Genomic DNA, 13,750 nt, shown 5'->3' on the forward strand with positions numbered 1-13,750 from the left:
CGCCAATGTTCACCAACAGTTTTCTTCAAGGTAAGCCAACCAGTATGTGGTATAAAGTTAGTGTCATCCAGCCTGAGCCACTGGGAAAAATATGACACATTTTTACACTAAGGCTACTTTCTAACTCGTGGCAAAGTGGATCCGGCAGGCTGTCCAGGGCTTTCCGGATCTGGCATAGCCAGATAATGCCAGCTACCTCCCACACCCCATTGACTATAATGGGATGTCGGGATTCGGCCAGACAAACATTGCTGCAAACAACAGTTTTTATCTGGCCGTATCCCCACTGGATCCTGTTATAGTCAATGAGGTCCAGCAGTGCGCAGCTGTATCGGGCTATGCTGACAGTATTCTTTGCTGAAACAACCTGCCATAGCTTTGCTGCAAGTGTGAAGTTAGCCTAAATTTACACTGTCTAAATTTTAGACAGGATTAGTGGGTTTCTCAGCCAAAGCCAGAAGTGGATCCAAAAGGAAGGAGAAATATTAGTTCTTCCTTCATAATGCCAATTCCTTTCAAAATTACTTTTTTCACTTTGACTAAAAAACCTGCAAGCAAATCTGCCTCAAAACCTCCTCCAAAAAGACACCACATGAACCTTCCCTAGAAGACATCTCTGTCTAAATCACTTTTAAATGGTCACAATATTAATTTATATCATCACTGAAATATAATTGCAGAGTACAGTAGATGGACTCGTTATTCTGTAAACAGAGAATATTTTCACATCATCATCGGCAACGGTAAGATATAATAAACTACTGTAGGTACAAGCTCCAGTAAGTACAGCCTCTCCCCGCCCTTGGTCTACTCCTGTCATTAGCTAGAGCGTCCCATTCTGTCACTTGTTCGTACTGTGTCCACAGCGGCAGCGTACATTGGAGGTAAGGTTTTACAGATGCCTGAAATTATCTAGATTTTCCAATATTTGCTTTCTAATGTTAAAATGTACATGGACAAGTGTGTTCTGATTCATTTTGTATATGTTGCATCAATGTTACAATGTTCATTTATTTATGTCAAGAGTAATACTGGAGATTCATGGAGATCACAAAATCTTTCTGACTAATTTACATTTTTTATTAAGTTGACAATTTTTTATAAAATAATAAAAATAGTGATTAACCCCTTAAGGACTCAGCCCTATTTCACCTTAAGGACTTGGCCATTTTTTGCAAATCTGACCAGTGTCACTTTAAGTGCTAATAACTTTAAAACGCTTTGACTTACCTAGGCCGTTCTGAGATTGTTTTTTAGTCACATATTGTACTTCATGACACTGCTAAAATTAGGTCAAAAAAGTTAATTTTTTTGCATAAAAAAATAAAAATTTTACCAAAAATGTAGAAAAATTAGCAAATTTCAAAGTTTCGGTTTCTCTACTTCTGTAATACATAGTAATGCCCCCAAAAATTGTGAGGACTTTACATATGTCTACTTCATGTTTGTAGCATTTTGGGAATGATATTTTATTTTTTGGGGATGTTACAAGGCTTAGAAGTTTAGAAGCAAATTTTGAAATTTTTCAGAAATCTTCAAAATCCCACTTTTTATGGACCAGTTCAGGTTTGAAGTCATATTGTGAGGCTTAGATAATAGAAACCTCCCAAAAATTACCCCATTCTAGAAACTACACCCCTCAAGGTATTCAAAACTGTTTTTTCAAACTTTATTAACCCTTTAGGTCTTCCACAAGAGTTAATGGCAGATTGAGAAACAATTTCGAAATTTCTATTTTTTGGAAAATTTTCCAATATAATACATTTTTTCCAGGAGTAAAACAAGGGTTAACTGCCAAACAAAACTCAAAATGGGTTGCCCCAATTCTGTAGTTTGCAGAAACACCCCATATGTGGTCGTAAACTACTGTTTGGCCGAACGGGAGCACATAGAAGGAGGGGAACACCATATGGGTTTTGGAAGGCAGATTTTGCAGGACTGGTTTTGTTTATACCATGTCCCATTTGAAGCCCCCTGTTGCACCCCTAGAATAGAAATTTTAAAAAAGTGACTCCATCTAAGAAAGTACACCCCTCAAGGTATTCAAAACTGGGTTTACAAACTTTGTTAACCCTTTAGGTTTTCCACAAGAGTTAATGGCAGATGGAGAAACAATTTCGAAATTTCTATTTTTTGGAAAATTTTCCAATATAATCAATTTTTTACAGGAGTAAAACAAGGGTTAACTGCCAAACAAAACTCAAAATGGGTTGCCCTGATTCTGTAGTTTGCAGAAACACCCCATATGTGGTCGTAAACTACTGTTTGGCCAAACGGGAGCACATAGAAGGAGGGGAACACCATATGGGTTTTGGAAGGCAGATTTTGCAGGACTGGTTTTGTTTATACCATGTCCCATTTGAAGCCCCCTGTTGCACCCCTAGAATAGAAATTTCAAAAAAGTGACTCCATCTAAGAAAGTACACCCCTCAAGGTATTCAATACTGGGTTTATAAACGTTGTTAACCCTTTAGGTGTTCCACAAGAGTTAATGGCAGATGGAGAAACTATTTTGAAATTTCTATTTTTTGGAAAATTTTCCATTTTAACCCTTACTTTATTACTGGAAAAAATGGGTTAACAGCCAAACAAAACTCAAAATGGGTTGCCCTGATTCTGTAGTTTGCAGAAACACCCCATATGTGGTCGTAAACTACTATTTGGCTAAACGGCAGGACATAGAAGAAGGGGAACGTCATATGGTTTTTGGAAGGCAGATTTTGCTGGACTGGTTTATTGACACCATGTACCCTTTCAAGCCCCCTGATGCACCCCTAGAGTAGAAACTCCATAAAAGTGACCCCATCTAGGAAACTACGGGATAAGGTGGTTGTTGTTTTGGGACTATTTTAGGGGTAAATATGATTTTTGGTTGCTCTATATTACTCTTTTTTGAGGCAATGTAACAAAAAAATGTAATTCTAAAATTGTTTCTACATTCGCTATTTAATTTTGTGGAACAACTAAAGGGTTAACATAGTTTGTAAAGTAACTTTTGAATACCTTGAGGGGTGTAGTTTCTTAGATGGGGTCACTTTTTTGGAGTTTCTAGTCTAGGCTACATCAGGGGGAGCTTCTAATGGGACATGGTGTCAAAAAAAAAACTGTCCATCAAAATCTGCCTTCCAGACACCATATGGAGTTCCCTTCGTTCTATGCCCTGCCGTGTGGCTATAAAGCCATTTAGACCACATATGGGGTGTTTCTGCAAACTACAGAATCGGGGCAATAAATATTTAGTTTTGTTTGGCTGTTAACCCTTGCTTTATTACCGGCAAAAAGGATTCAAATGGAAATTTTGCCCAAAAATGGGTGTTTTGGAACCGTTTTTATTTTATATTTTTAACACTGTTCATCCGAGGCGTTTGGTCAAAAGTTATTTTTATAGCGACGACTTTTACGCAAGCGACGATGCCCAATATGTATGGTTCTCAGACTTTGGAGACACTAAGCAGGCATCCTAAAACTGCGGCCCTCCAGATGTTGTAAAACTACAATTCCCACCATGCCCTGCTGATGGCTGTAGGTTGTCTGGGCATGCTGGGAGTTATAGTTTTACAACATCTGGAGGGCCGCAGTTTGAGGATGCCTGCACTAAAACGAATTTTTTTTGGGGGGAAAAATTGTTTCCGTGTCTCCAAAGTCTGAGAGCCATAGTTTTTTATGTTCTCTAGTGGACTGTTGGGGATTATAAAAATTTAGTACTCCATGGAAGTGTGATACTCCCTGAAACAATCGATAACGCAGAGGCCCGGATGATCGGGGCACGTGTCGCACTGAGTGGTGGTGTCCTTCCGTATCCCCCTCCTGCGACACACTCTGCACTTTTTTTGGGTTCGTCCCTTCTTTCCAGTATGGGGGACCACACCTGGAAAGTGTTGGCCAGGGACGATCCGGGCGCCTCCAATTCCCGAGGTACTCCGGCCTGCTCTTTCCCGGTCCGAAAAGGTCAGGTCCTTGAGGACTGCCTCATAGAATTGGAGGAATGTCCCTGTGCTGGCAGCGCTTCGGGATAGTACAAAAGAGTTGTACATGGCAACCTGCACCAAGTAGACCGCAACTTTTTTGTACCATGCCCGGGTTTTGCGCATGGCGTTATATGGCGTGAGGACTTGATCAGAGAGATCAACTCCTCCCATATACCGATTGTAGTCGTCGATACAATCGGGCTTGAGGACCGTTGCCGCGGTACCTCGCACACGGACAGGGGTGGTGCTGTTACCATGGTTTGTGGACAGCATAAGGACATCCCTCTTGTCCTTATACCTGACCAGCAACAGGTTTCCACTGGTAAGTGCAGGGGTCTCACCCCTGGGGATAGGTACCTGGAGGGGGTGGGCAGGGAGGCCGCGTTGATTTTTCTGCACGATCCCACAAGCAAACGTGGATCTGGCGGCAAGGGACCTGAACAAGGGAATGCTGGTATAAAAGTTATCCACGTACAAGTGGTAACCCTTATCTAGCAGTGGGTACATAAGGTCCCACACGAGTTTCCCGGTAACACCCAGAGTGGGGGGACATTCTGGGCCAGCACCGCCTCTCCAAATCTTCGGACTGCGATTGGTGGTGTATAATTACGCCACCGATCGCAGTCTTTTTCCGGTTCATCGGGTCACAGGACACCCGAATGGACTGGAAACGCAGAAAACCGCAGGTCTGAATTGACCTGCGGTTTTCTACGATCGCCGATACGGGGGGGGGGGGGGCAAATGACCCCCCCCCCTGCGTTGTTACGGGATGCAGGCTGAATGATTTCAGCCGGCATCCCGTTGTGATTAACCCCCGCGGCGCCGGAATCCCGATTTAAAGTTAGGACGTACCGGTACGCCCTGAGTCCTTAAGGATTCGGGAAATAGGGCGTACCGATACGCCCTGCGTCCTTAAGGGGTTAAAAAAGCACCCTCCACCTTACCCATTTCTATGTTGGAAAAAGTGGAATAGGTGCTTCATAAATACGGCACTTTTTTTGAACATCATATTTCTCGATGTATTTATACCAGACAACTAGCACACATATGTTGATAGATCTGCCTTCCTTCACAAAGCAGGCTGCCTGTAGCCACCACTAGGGGGAGCTCAGTGCTAAGGAATTCCCAACATTATCATTGACTGGAAAGGAAGCTAAAATAATGTCTTTCCATTGAGCCTTCCATAGTGGTAGCTGCATGAAAATTTAGAGTTTTCTTGTTTGGACAAAGAATTCTGCACGGGGCCTCCAACCCCCGGGCCCTATAGCAGTTGCGTTGTCTGCTTCCGTTAAGGGTACTTCACTATATTCAGGCTAGATCAATGCTTAATCTGATGTATGAAGCACAGCAGGTGATATGTAAAACGCTTGTTCATTGGGTGAAATAATTGTTGGTGCGGATACCTCAATCATCATTCTACTGCCCAGAAACAATGAATTTGTATGAGGACGAGTGATGGCAGTATCCATTGTTTTATAAGATGTACTGAACATCCCTCCCCCCCCCCCAAAAAAAAACTTCTGGAGAGAAAAAGTGCATCTTATAAAGGGAAAAACATGGAAATTGGTGGTGCACTGGTAAGGGGGCCCTGCGGGCCACACTGGCTTAGGGGCCCAGTTGCTGCGACCCCTATAGCTAGGCCTCTGCATTAAACTACTGTATATTTCTGCGTATAAGACTACTTTTTTTTTTTTTTTTAAACATATTTTTATTTCAAATGCATCATCTTTACATGTCATTTTCTCAGTATGTTACAAATATATGCATATGATACATCACTTTTTGTTTTTATGAATAAATCAGAAAACATATGAATAAAACAATATCAGATGGCCCAACTCCCCCTCCCTCCCTAAACCCCCCCCTCCCACTCTCCAGGATGTCTATTCCTACAATCCCCTCCCACATCGCAAATTTCAAGCATTCCTTAATTTTAAGGTTGTAACCTTCAATTATCTACTCTCAAAGACGCCAGTCTCCCAGTTAGCACTGCATTTGAATACCATTCTGTATATTTGAAAGAAGTCATCAGCTCATTAATATCTCCCCGCGGAATATGTTTTTCAATAAATGTTTGCCATTTGTGAAAGAAATTTTTGGTCTTCTTCTCTTTTTGGTGTTCCGTGTCCAATTTATCTATGTACATAAATTGAGACATCTGAGAAATCAGCTCTTTAACTAGAGGTGTATTGGGCTTCAACCAGTTATTTAGAAGACCACGGAGAGATACCAATAGGGCCACATCAATTATCATTCGAGGTTTAGATGTAACATCAAAAACATGAAAAAGCAAAACAGTAGGACTATGTACCAGCTCTACCCCCCAAGTCTCCTTAATCCAATTTACCACTGCTTTCCAAAATGATTGGACAAAATCACACTCCCACACACAGTGTTGTAAATCTGCTCTCTCCGTTCCACATTTCGGACAAGCCGTCAAATACCCTATTTTAGGCGAACGCCCCGCAATATTAAATGCATAAATTGCTGAGTGTATGAGACGGAAATGTGACTCCCTCCACTTTTCACATGGTACCGCTTTGCATATTCTCTCCCACCCCATCAGAACCTCCTCCACCGATAACGGGACCTGTAGTTTCCTTCCCCATTTCTTGAAGAGTCTGGCTTCTACTTTTTTATCAATTGATTCTCTCATGACCTGATATAATTGGGAAATAGAGTATCTCGTGGCCCCATGTCCCAGTGAAAATGGCAAGTATTGGCTCGTGCATTCACTGGAAACATCTATTAGCCTCTGTCTACAAAAATAGATAGCCTGTTGATAAGCTAAGAACTGGGAATTTTATAGACCAAACCTCTCACACAGTTCCGGAAATGTCAGGTATCTCTTCCCGGTAATGTGTAACATATCTTCACGGTAATGTGTAACATATCCAGAAATGTATGAATTCCCTTGGCCCTCCAGACCCCAAACATTTTGTTTTGAGACCCTAGAGGGAATTCCGGGTGATTCCAAAGCTCCAGGCTTCTGGATGCTAGAAAAGGTCTTTTGGCTAATTTGCGCACTTCTTTCCATGCGACCATAGTGTCTCTTAAAATTATTGAGTGTTTCAGATGGGGTGGGAGCAACCGCCTCCTGGTATGCAACAAGTTCACCAATGGCCAATTTGCAGAGAGTTGTTGCTCTAATATCGGATCTGAACAGTAGTGTGTTTTGTGTATCCAGTCCATACAGTGCCTAAATAGACATGCTAGATTATAGATTCTCATATTTGGGATATTTATGCCTCCTTGGTGTCTAGGCAACATTAACTTAGATAATGACACTCTTGACTTTTTCCCTGACCACAAGAAAGTTGAGAACATGGACTGGATACTTTTAACATCAGAATGTTTCAAAAGCAGTGGCACTGTTTGCATGGGGTATAGTAGCCTTGGGAAGCATATCATTTTAATGATGTTACCTCTGCCCGTCAGAGACAAGGGTAGGTTTTTCCATCTCTCCAGGTCATTTCTAATTGTTTTGAACAGTGGGACATAATTGAGGGTATAAATAGACTCAGGTGTTCTCCCTATTTTGATTCCTAGATATTTGATGTATCTCTCAGCTATTACAATCTGGCTACATGAATCTGGCAATACAAGTTTAGATCTAGATGTACGCAATGTGAGTAACATACACTTGTCTGCATTTATCTTGAACCCCGAGACTGGTCCAAAAGAAGACAAGAGCTGTAACACCTTCTCTAAATCCGTCTCAGGATCAGCCAAGAAGACAAGCAAATCATCAGCAAAAAGCGACGTCCTCACCTCCTGATTCCCCACCTTAATGCCCTGGAAAATATCCCCCTCCTCCAATATCCTAATCAAGGGTTCTAATGCTAAATTAAATAATAATGGCGATAAGGGGCATCCCTGACGCGTTCCCCTTGCCAACTGAAAGGGTGCTGACAAGAATCCTGGCAGCGAGATTCTAGCCTTGGGGTCTCGATATAGTGCTGATAAGAAAACCCTAAAGGGGCCAACAATCCGCATCCTATCTAATACCCTATTCAACCAATCCCATCTCACGTTATCGAATGCCTTTTCCGCATCAAATGCCACTAATGAGGGCATTATAGATCTGTCCGATTCCCACCTTACTGCGTCCAAAACCGTGAGGACTTTGCGTATATTAGTAACTGCAGCTCTGTTCCTGATAAAGCCTGACTGAGATGGAGACACTAATTCCGGCATTAACAGTGACAACCTATCAGACATTATTTTAGCTGCTATCTTTAGGTCAACATTGATAAGTGAGATGGGACGGTACGAAGAAGGAAGTGTGGCGTCTCTCCCCGGCTTGGGAATTAGTTTGACATAGGCTACATTATCCGAGGATGACAAAGAGGATCCCGAAAGGACACTATTAAAGACTCTCGTGAGGGGTTCTGCTATCTCCTCACCTAGCATCTTATAAAATTCTATTGAATACCCGTCAGGGCCTGGTGCTTTATGTAGTTTTGATTTTTTTATAATCCCTAATACCTCTGGCTCAGTGAACGGCGAGTTCAGAGTATCCAACTGAGCCTGTGATGGCGAGGGCAGACCGGTACACTTCAGAAAGAACTCAGACATGTGATCAGCTGGGCCAGGGTCCTCATAGAGCTGTGCATAGAAATCTCTCAGGATAGAAACTATTTTCTCAGGGTTCGTATGTATCCTGCCCCTGGAATCAGCTATGGATGTTATGTGGTTCTGTTTTCTGGAGTTCCTTACCAATGATGCTAATAGTCTACCTGCCTTGTTTCCCTCCCTGAAAAACTTAGCAGTGCTACGTGACATATCCATCCTTGCCTTCCTCTCGTACCATAGCTCATAATTAATTCTGGCCTCCTTCCAATGCAATCTAGATTGCTCAGTGGGCGCATTCATGTATTCAGTATAGGCTGATCGTAGGATCTCACTGTAATTTCGTAGTGCTGATGCTACTTTTTTCTTTATCCCCCACGTGTAGGCCATTATGCGTCCTCTCAACACCGCTTTCGCTGTATCCCAATACAGAGACGGAGAATCTTGATATGTGTTGTTATCTCCCCTGTATTCCCAGTACCAACCCCTGAGAATATCAGAGAAATTCTCATCCTGATATAGGAATGACGGGAAGCGCCATAGAATGTCAGAACCCTTAGGCTGCAACTCTGCTATATTTATAGAGATGGGGGCATGATCAGATATAATCAGATCGTGAATTCTAGTATCTGAGATCCTGTTAGTCAGGTTACCAGAGACCAGAAGATAGTCGATTCTCGACCAAGAGTCATGGGGATTTGAGTAGAATGAGTATTCCCTACTGTCAGGGTTTAACATTCTCCAGGAGTCAATCAATGCCGTGTCTTCCATGAACTTTGCCAGGGCCCCCTCAATAGTAGGAGGGCGCTCCCTAGAATTCCGTATCGGTTTCCTATCTTCTCTTAAGGAGGCCACGGCATTGAGGTCTCCCCCTACCAATTTATTGACTGACGTATCCCTTTCAATAGTCCCGGCCAGGTCATTCAAAAAAGGTCTACTATCCCCATTTGGACCATATACATTGTATATCTGAAGCTCATCTGTTCCCAGAGCGACTTTTACTGCGCACCGTCTACCCTCGCCATCATTCGATTGATCCATGATGGTGCATGATAAATTTTTGTGAAATAAGATCATTACTCCTGCTTTGCGGTTAACCGCTGGAGAACCCAGCACCCTACCTACCCACATCTTTTTCATCCTAGAATAGTCCTCCTCTATCAAATGAGTCTCCTGTAAGAGGGCTATATCAGCACGGAGATTTTTCAAGTGCCTAAGTATCTTGTTGCGCTTTTGAGGTGAGCGCAAACCTTTTACGTTCCAGGAAACTACTCTCATGGAGGGTTCCACTGGGCGTCAGAACTGATTAAGGAGTAATTGCAGGCAGACATCCTATCCACAAGTATAAACAATACCCTTCCCCTAAACCCTCTATCTAACAATAAAAAAGAATAAAAATAAGCATAGAACCTTAGGGCGATAAGCCCAAAAAGTAACCCTAAAGGCCACATTTGTTTACTCAGAACCTTCACTTTTTTCCCCATGTGAAAATGAGCGACAATAGTGTTTTGATCACTCTACTCCCCAACTCCCCTGCTCTTTAAAACATTATCCAAATGCCTTATAGGAAAACATGTAATACTTTGAAAAAACAAGAAAACAAAAAAAAGAGAAAACCAAGCTTACATTGCCTCATCCAGCTGATCTGATCCACCTCCCGGACCCGAGAAACCATGACCCCGGGACCAAGGCTATGCCTTAGGACCCTAAGGGAGCAAACTACTCACAGTCCCTCCGGCCCGGGAGGCCACCTCGAGCGGACCCGCATGCCAATGGGTCCACCCCCCCAGATCCGGAAGACGGGGTCCCCAGATCAAACATCCCCAGGGGAGCGAAATCGCCCCCGGCCTCCCCGACCCAGAGGAGCCGCCCCACCAAAACATACCAGCTCCCGCGTTACAGATCTTCTAGTCCCCACGGTTAAGCCTCCAGAAGAGAAAAATCAGAGTCATCTTGCTCCGCGGTGCTGGCTCGGACTGGTTCGATCCCCCAGAGGGCGCTCCTAGAAGTCCGATCCCGACGGGTCCTCGGCGAAACCCTGAGGTCCCCACTCTCGATGCCGCGGTGACGTCTGTGCCCCTCGGATAGATGGTGAGTATCCCTCTGTGGCTGCTAGCGCTTCGCTTGGCGAGTGGTACAATGTAGACGAACCATCCGAGCGAAAGATCCGGAGCGAGGCAGGGTAGATCAAAGCAAATCTTACATTCTTGTTATGCAGTTGCGTGCAGATCGGAGAAAATGCCTTTCGTCTCCTTGCCACCTCTGCAGAGTAATCTCCAAATAACAGAATTCTCGCCCCTCTCAGCATTATGGGGCTTTTGCGCGCTTTAAATGCTCTAAGAATGGTCTCCTTGTCGGAGTAGTCCAGGTAGCGCATTATGACCTGTCTTGGTCTGGAAGGTTGGCGGTCATCGCCCCGGTTAAGTGGGCCCACTCGGTGTGCTCTCTCTACTTTACAGAGTCGCTGGATTCCCAGGGCTTTGGGCAGCTCAGTTTCGCAGATAGCGACCAGATCGCTTGCCGGGATTGCCTCCTTTAGCCCCACCACTCTCAAATTATTGCGCCTGGATCTATTTTCCAAGTCCTCCAACTTTTCACAAAGTCTCTTATTTTCTGTAAGGACTTTCTGTAGTTTGTGAAGGACAGATTCTGTGGTGTCCTCAATCACTTGTATCCTAGATTCTGCGGCATCAAGCCTGGTATCATGCTCCTGGACAGTTTCCTGCAATTGTTGCATCACCCGAGTGACGGATGAGGCCAGAGTCTCCTTTAGGTCAGGAGCTAAGTGAGCAGCCACTTCAATTGCAAGCTCCTTATAATCAATGTGTCTGATTAAAGAGTCCGGCATGAGACTCCGTACCTCACTTCCCTCGTCGGGCTGTTGCGAGAGAGCCCGGGCCTCGTCATTATCCGCCCTCTCTGAGTTCGGCGCCATAGTAGCGGGAGCTGCGTCTCCTTGTAGCGGTGATGACAGCACTCTGGATTTTAGTTTCTTGCCCATATTAATAAGGTATCGATCCATACAGCGTGAGCGGACCGTGTGTTCTCTCCTGTCCCACCGATATTGAGGGTGTATGGGCAATTTGTCTCGGTTTGTGGCAGGTTCGTGGGGAGCTCACTTTCCACGCGACTTCACATGGTGGCGCCGGAACCGGAAGTCTCCATAAGACTACTTTTTAACACATGAAAATCTTCTCAAAAGTCGGGGGTCGTCTTATACGCCGGGTATGGCGGGCGCTGCAGTGCCGTGACAGAGAGAGCCCGGGCTATTGCCTTGTATCCCCAGCAGCTGAGAGCTGCGATGTAACCCACGGCATATGCCCCCCCTGCGCTGTACCTTGTATACCGCCCCCTGCTCTGTACCTTGTATGCCTCCCCCCTGCTCTGTACCTTGTATGCTCCTTGTACCGCCATCCTCCCGGCCGCTCGCATCTCGCTTCTACGCATGTGCGAGATTTCATGCGGCGAGCGTGGATACACGGGATCCTCACGGCCGCTCGCATCTCGCTCCTGCGCATGTGCGAGATCTCCGTGCGGCGTATCTAAGTGCGGCGCCGATGTGCATATGTGAATGTGAATATGAAGAATAACATAACAAAAACATGTTCATGGTATAGGTGGCACATGTTTAGGGTCTGGGAGGCAGGGAGGGAGGACAAGGAAGGTGGTGGGATGCAGGGATGGTGGTGATACCATGGGATGGCGGTGGTACCTAGGGATGGTGGTGGGATGCAAGGATGGCAGTGGTATCTAGGGATGGTGGTGGGATGCAGTAATGTACTGCTGTGTGTTGAAAAAGGGGTAGTCTTATACGGCGAGTATATCCCAAACTCTATATTTTCAGTGTAAAAGTTGGGGGTCGTCTTATACGCCCAGTCGTCTTATACGCCGGCATATACGGTATATATCAATCTGCTCAGCTCCTTCTGCTCCATAACATGTCTGCAGCTCAGACACCATGTCCAAGTGACAGGTTCCCTTTAAGTAAAGTAATAAGACAGATAATACATTATGTGCACATCCTTGTACAGTCATTATCAGATTAAAAAGGAACAGGGAGGAATAAGGTGAAGCTGAAACTGTCAAAGGGACCCTATGATTTAAATAAGAATTTAAATCATAGGGTGGAGCATTTGTACGCAGCTAAATTGCAACTTTGATCAGTTTTATTAATGGTGACTACAGTTGTCACATATTTTCCTGTAAAGAGCTGGTACATAATCTTGCTGGTGTCACTTTACATAAATAACTTTTATTTTCTTGTATCTCTGGGGGGTCTAGGGTACTGAAAGGGTTAATACTGTACCAACCAAGTGCTGTGAAGGAATGTGTATTACTTCAGTAGTTACAATCTTATTTTGATTAAAGGGGTACAGTGCTGCAAGAAATCCCTGTGGGCATTTTCCTATGCATGTGAACAGGATGGCGCAAACCCCCTTCACTTGCATAGTGCGAGGACCTTCTGCGCCAACCTCTGAGTGACTGATGTAGTGCTCCCTCTCAATAAAAAAGAGGTTCTTCAGGACATTGTGCAGCAAGCCCCTGAGCAAGCTAAAGCAGAGGATAGAAGTAGCAGTGGACCCTATAATGATGTGTCATGGAGCCATCACTCCCTGGGGTTAGTGCAGTTATAGGGGGCACCCTGTGTTTCCTTGGGGGGCTCGCTTTAGTAATGGGCTCCCTGCCTGATGGTTTCTTGAGGGTGCCCTTGATGTTAATGTCCATGTGGGTGCTAGGCTGGGCAGTTAGTTGTTTTTAGTTTTAGGAGAGTCAGTAACCAGACCAGATAGAAGTCTCTTTTAACTGTGTGCACAATAGGAGTTGTAGTACATCCAGCAATTATCTGTACACAGTGCAAACTCCTCCAAGATGTCCTAGCATGAGCTGATCAAGCAGTTTACAGCAATAGCCATCTAATTACTCCTTCTCTGGCTAAAGTCTCTGTGTCCGGGAACTCTGGCTAGCAATTACATTCTGATCGCCATGGCTATAGTGTCCACTAATCTGGGGGTGCATAGGTGTCTTAACATGTTATCCCCTTTGCAGAAGCAGGGTCTGGAATGTATCAAGCTGTGTTACCTTGCTGACTCGGATGATCTGACCATGCAAATCCTCCTCCTTCCATTCCCATAGCTGTAGGGCTTTATTAATTTTTTTGCAGGACAAGTTGTACTTTCTAAAAGCACCAATTAATATTACATATGATTTAG

General features: G+C 44.4%; 1 protein-coding gene across 2 annotated transcripts in view; it reads left to right on the forward strand.

Annotated features, from left to right (window-relative positions):
* The first annotated feature begins 802 nt into the window (after window positions 1-802).
* The window catches only part of LOC120980972 (3-galactosyl-N-acetylglucosaminide 4-alpha-L-fucosyltransferase FUT3-like), a 35,916-nt gene continuing 22,968 nt past the window's right edge, over window positions 803-13,750 (forward strand). Inside the window, exon 1 of one of the 2 annotated variants that reach the window (XM_040410384.1) lies at window positions 803-884. The gene's annotated coding sequence lies outside the window, so the exon portion shown is untranslated. The remainder of the gene's footprint in view (window positions 885-13,750) is intronic. The other variant, XM_040410389.1, reaches the window with a different exon arrangement.

Source organism: Bufo bufo, chromosome 10 (assembly GCF_905171765.1).
Source record: "Bufo bufo chromosome 10, aBufBuf1.1, whole genome shotgun sequence".
Classification (NCBI taxonomy): domain Eukaryota; kingdom Metazoa; phylum Chordata; class Amphibia; order Anura; family Bufonidae; genus Bufo; species Bufo bufo.